Here is a 5,317-nt window from a genome sequence, read left to right as displayed (position 1 = left end):
GCGGCCGAGCTGGCAGGTGCGTACCTACCGACCTTCCGCCAGGCGAGTCAGTCTTTCCGTCCCTCTCAAAGTCGCTTACCTGCTCTTGTGACTGACAGATCTGTCCACAGCCTGGCCTGTGTCTGTCCATTCATCAGTCACTTAGTCTTCACATGCCTGGCCGCTAGAGCGGATGTGTCCCCCTGCCCATTTGTCTGTCTCCCAGTAAGATTAGCTCCCAGAAAGACTCGAACTCAGTACCAGGCAAGGCTGGGAGCCTTCGGAGGACTCTCCTGGGGTCTCCTCTGTCCCCTCGGGACGCCTGGCAGTGCAGCTCGCAGTCCAGTCTTTGGGGCCGACTCCAATACTCCCTTAATCTTCCACAAGTTCACCCTGCCTAGGGACGTTTCCAAAACTCTGCATGGGACAGAGGGAGCCCCACTTTAGACATCAGAGGGCAGGTCACATGGAATGCGGGGCACAGTGTCTGGAGCACCCCAATGCACCACCGACCCCAGAGGCGCTCTGCTCCCACCAACTCAGTAACAGCCGCCACTTCCCGAGTGCCTGAATAGACAGGTGCTATTATATGTAGCTATTATCTAAGTTAATTCTCACAGAGGCAGTAAGAGCCTATGGGTCCTTCCCTGAACGTTGGGGTGGATACTAGTAGTTTGCTGATTTCATATAAAAATGCAGGGGCTGGCAGGTGGTGTGGTGGTTAAAGGTGCTGGATTCCCACATGGCTGACCTTGGTTCGAGTCCCGGACTTGGCAACTTGCTTTCTCACTTTCCTTTCTGTCTCTCTCTGGTCAAATTAAAAAATAATAATAACAAATAGAATGAAGTAAAGAAACCATTTTTTAATGCCCTGCAAGCTTGGGTTCAAGTTCCCCCTGTCCCTCTAGAATCCAACCCCCTTGAGTCAGTCAAGGGGGTGGCCTGGTGGTAATGGTGACTGGATCCCCCATATGTCTGACCACCACGTCCAAGTCTCAGACCCATCGACTTGAAAAAGACACCAGGTGTGTGTGTGTGTGTGCGTTTGCACCCATAGTCCCAAGAGGAGAACGGAGGAGAAGGGATTGTGGCCTGACCATTCCCCATACGGGGATGCTTTCTCCCTTTTTTCTCTCTCTCTTTCCATCTCTGTCTCTCTCCAGTAAGCACATGTACCCTATAGACGGTTTAAAAAGAAAAAATGGGAACCAGCAGTTAGCGCAATGGCTATGTCGCTGGACTTCCACGTAGTCAACCGTGGTTTGTGTCCCGGATCTGGCAGCCTAAACTCATGCCGGGCGCGTGTGCGTGCGTGCCCAAGATCCCGAGAGGAGAATGAAGGAGAAGGGATTGTGGTGTGACCATCCCCCCTGGGGGGTGATTTCTCGCTTTCTGCCTCTATGTCTCTCTCTGTCTGTCTGGCGAGCACACGTGCCCTATAGTGAAAATCTCTCCAAAAAAAGAAGAGAAAAGAAAAGAGGAGCCAGCAGTGGCATGGTGGTTAAAGGTGCTGAACTCCCATATGGCTGACCGTGGTTTGAGTCCTGGACCTGGAAGCTTGTTCTCTCGCTTTCTCTCTCTCCCTCTGTCCCTCTCTGGACAAATTAAAAATAGACAAATAGATAAATAAATAAATAAAGCTAAATAAAAAATAATTCTTTTCTCATAATTTTTTTATTTTATTTTATTTATTCATTCATTTAGTTCTTAATTTGACCAGAGAGAGACAGAGAGTGAGAGTGAGAGAGAGAGGAAGTGAGAAAGCAAGCCACCAGATTCAGAACTCGAACCCTGGTCAGCCATGTGGGAGTGTCCAGCGCCTTAACCACTACGCCACCTGCTGGTCCCCTAAAAAATAATTCTTAAAAAGAAAAACATCCAGGGAACCAGCAGTTAGCGTAATGGCTATGTCGCTGGACTCCCACGTAGTCGACCGCGGTTCGTGTCCCGGACCTGGTGGCTTAAAACTCACGCCGGGCGCGTGTGCGTGTGTGCCCAGGATCCCAAGAGGAGAATGGAGGAGAAGGGATTGCGGCGTGACCATCCCCCCTGGGGGGTGATTTCTCGCTTTCTGTCTCTATGTCTCTCTCTGTCTGTCTGGTGAGCGCACGCGCCCTACAGTGAAAATCTCTCAAAAAAAAAACAAACAAACAAAAAAAAGAAAAACATCCAGTCCCCAAGCCCCTCTGTGTCAGGTCAGGCCCTCCCAACAGCAAATACTGAGCTACCGTTAGGGGTAAGGTCTGTCAACAAGAAGGGGAACTAGGCAAGATTGAGCAAGAAGAGGCCCAGGGCTGACGACGATATTGCGAGAACGCAAAGTGTGGGTCTCCATGGGGCCGAGTGTCCAAGCCCTCATGCTCATACTGGGCTCAGCCTGGGCGGGAGCTGCCGAGGAAGAGAAGACCTGGCCTTGAAGTCACGCTCTTTTTCTCACTTACGTTTATTTCTTCCATCAGAGAGAGAAAGAGAGAGAGAACACTTCCAATGCCACAATCCACCCAGCGTCAGCCGGCCCCCGATCGTGGGGACTTCTGTGCCCAGTGTACTCAGGAGGTCTCCACACACAGGCCCAGGACCTTCCCATGAGTTAGCCGTGTAGAATATTGCTTTTTAAAATTTTTTTATTTATTATCATTACTATTTCTTTTTCATTTGCTGTAGTGCACATGTGCTCATCAGAGAGAGAGAGACAGACAGAAAGAAAGAGGGAAAGTGAGAAATCAAGCTGCCAGGTCCGGGACTCGAACTGTAGTTAGCCATGTGGGAATCCAGTGTTCCAACCACTATGCCACCTGCCAGCCCCCAGAGTATTGCGTTTTACCACTGCACTCTTTTCTCTTTTTTTTTTTTTGGAGAGGTTTTTCCCATAGGGCGCGTGTGCTCGCCAGGGAGACAGAGAGACAGAAAGCGAGAAATCACCCCCCGGGGGGATGGCCACACCGCAATCCCTTCTCCCCATTCTCCTCTCGGGATCTTGGGCATGCACACACACATGTGCCCAGTGTGAGTTTAAGCCACCAGGTCCAGGACTCGAACCACAGTCGACCACATGGGAGTCCAGCGACATAGCTATTACGCTAACTGCTGGTCCCACCACTGCACTCTTTTCTAAAGATAGGTCCATGGCTCACCTCTCTGACTGCCACATCCTCCTATATTAAAAATCAAGGGCTGGGACCGACAGGTGGTGTGGTGGTTGGGGTGCTGGACTCCCACATGGCTGACCACAGTTTGAGTCTCGGATCTGGTGGCTTACTTTCTCACTTTCCTTCTCCCTCTCTCTCTCTCTCGTCAAATTAAATATTAATAATAATAATAACAATACATAAAATTTAATCAATTTAAATATATGTTTACATTTTAAAAATTCAAGGGTTGGGCCAGCAGGTAACATGGTGGTGAAGGTGCTAGACTCCCACACGGCTGGCCATGATTCAAGTCCTGGACCTGGCGGCTTGAATTCTCACTGTCTCTCTATCTCTCTCTCTGTCCTCTGTCTCTCTCTTGTGAGCACATGAGCCTTGCTGACTAAAAAGAATAATGATAAATTTAAAATTCTTAAAAAAAAATTTAAGGGCCAGACTCAGTGTGCAATTGAGTAAGTGCTATACATTAGAAGCCAGATCCCACAGGGCCACCTAGGGTTCTAATCCCGGCCCCAGCAGCTTGAAAACTGTGTGTGTGCATGTGTGTCTGAGATCCTGATGGGCAGGAGAAACAGAGGGAAAAGGATTGCAGTGTGGCCACACCCCAGTGGACAATTCTCTCTCTCTTTTGCCTCTGATTTAAAAAATAAATAAAAAATGGCTTTGAAGAAACATTTCAAAAGCTAAGACAGCTCCCCACCTAAGCAGGCCCTCTACATATATGTATTTTCAAGGTTTTTACCATAGAGCACATGCACTCCTCAGATGACAGTGAGAGGGAAGGTGGGGAAGGGGGATGACAGCACCACAATCCCTTCTCCTCCACTCTCCTCCTGGGATTTTGGGCACACACATGCACCTGGTGTGATTTTCCAACCACGGGACCAGGGACTCGAACTGCGGTCGGCCATGCGGGAGTCCAGTGCCTTAACCATTTTACACCATCTGCCGGCCCCAGGCAGGCACCCTACTGCGTGTGCTTACGATGCCTTTCGTGTCCCTCTGTCTTGTACACACATCTCATGGCTGCGATCTGCATCCAGTGGTGGGACTTGGTAGAGGTCTCTCTCCATGTCCGACTGTACGCAGGTGCGGCAGGAGCCACCAGGTGCGTTTCTGCTCACCGCATCTCCATGGACGTATGTCGTATATACGTCGCACAGTAGGTGCTCAACAGCTGGTCAGCATGTGCCTAACTCTCGGAACAGAGGAATGCGTAGAAGCCAGACGGTGGCGCAGCACTGAAATTCTTCCAGACAGTCCCACAGGGAAGGTTTCCGGTTCAAGCCCAGAGACCAGCCTGAGGACGCCAAGCTCACACTTATGACCCCAGGTTGTGACCCAGGCCTGGCTCAATGCTGGGGCTGGGGTCCGATGGTGCCGTCAGGACCCTGGGGCAGGTGCTGTCTCTCTCTCTCCTTCCCCTCCACTCTCCATGTCTCTGTCGTATGGGACAAATAAATACGTAAATAAATGCTTTAAAAAAACAAAAAGTGAGACCAGCAGATGGCGTAATGGCTATGTCGCTGGACTCCCATGTAGTCGACCATGGTTCAAGCCCTGGACCCAGTGGCTTAAACTCACGCAGGGCGTATGTGCGTGCATGCATGCCCAAGATCCCGAGAGGAGAATGGAGAAGAGATTGTTGCAGCGTGGCCATTCTCCCTGGGGGAGGAGATTTCTCGTTTTCTGTCTCTCTGTCTCTCTCTGTCTTTCTGGCGAGCACACATGGCCTATAGCAAAAACCTCTCAAAAAAAATAAATAAATAAATAAAATAAAATAAAAATAAAAGCAGAGGGGCCAGCAGGTGGCGTGGACTCCCAGGGACCAGCAGTTAGCGTAATGGCTATGTCGCTGGACTCCCACGTAGTCAACCGTGGTTTGAGTCCTGGACCCAGTGGCTTAAACTCACGCCGGGTGCATGTGCATACGTGCCCAAGATCCTGAGAGGAGAATGGAGGAGAAGGGATTGCGGCGTGGCCATGCCCCCTGGGGGGTGATTTCCTGCTTTCTGTCTCTCTGTCTCTCTCTGTCTGTCTGGGCGAGCGCACGCGCCCTATAGCAAAAACCTCTCAAAAAAAAAAAAAAAAGAGCATTGGATTCCCACAGGGCCACCACATTTGGGGTCCTGGACCCGGTAGCTTTCTCTCTCTCTCTCTCTCTCTCTCTCCCTCTCTAATCTAATTTA

Source organism: Tupaia chinensis, unplaced genomic scaffold (assembly GCF_000334495.1).
Source record: "Tupaia chinensis unplaced genomic scaffold, TupChi_1.0 Scaffold000320_1, whole genome shotgun sequence".
Lineage (NCBI taxonomy): Eukaryota > Metazoa > Chordata > Mammalia > Scandentia > Tupaiidae > Tupaia > Tupaia belangeri.
Note: the sequence above shows the minus strand (reverse complement) of the source record.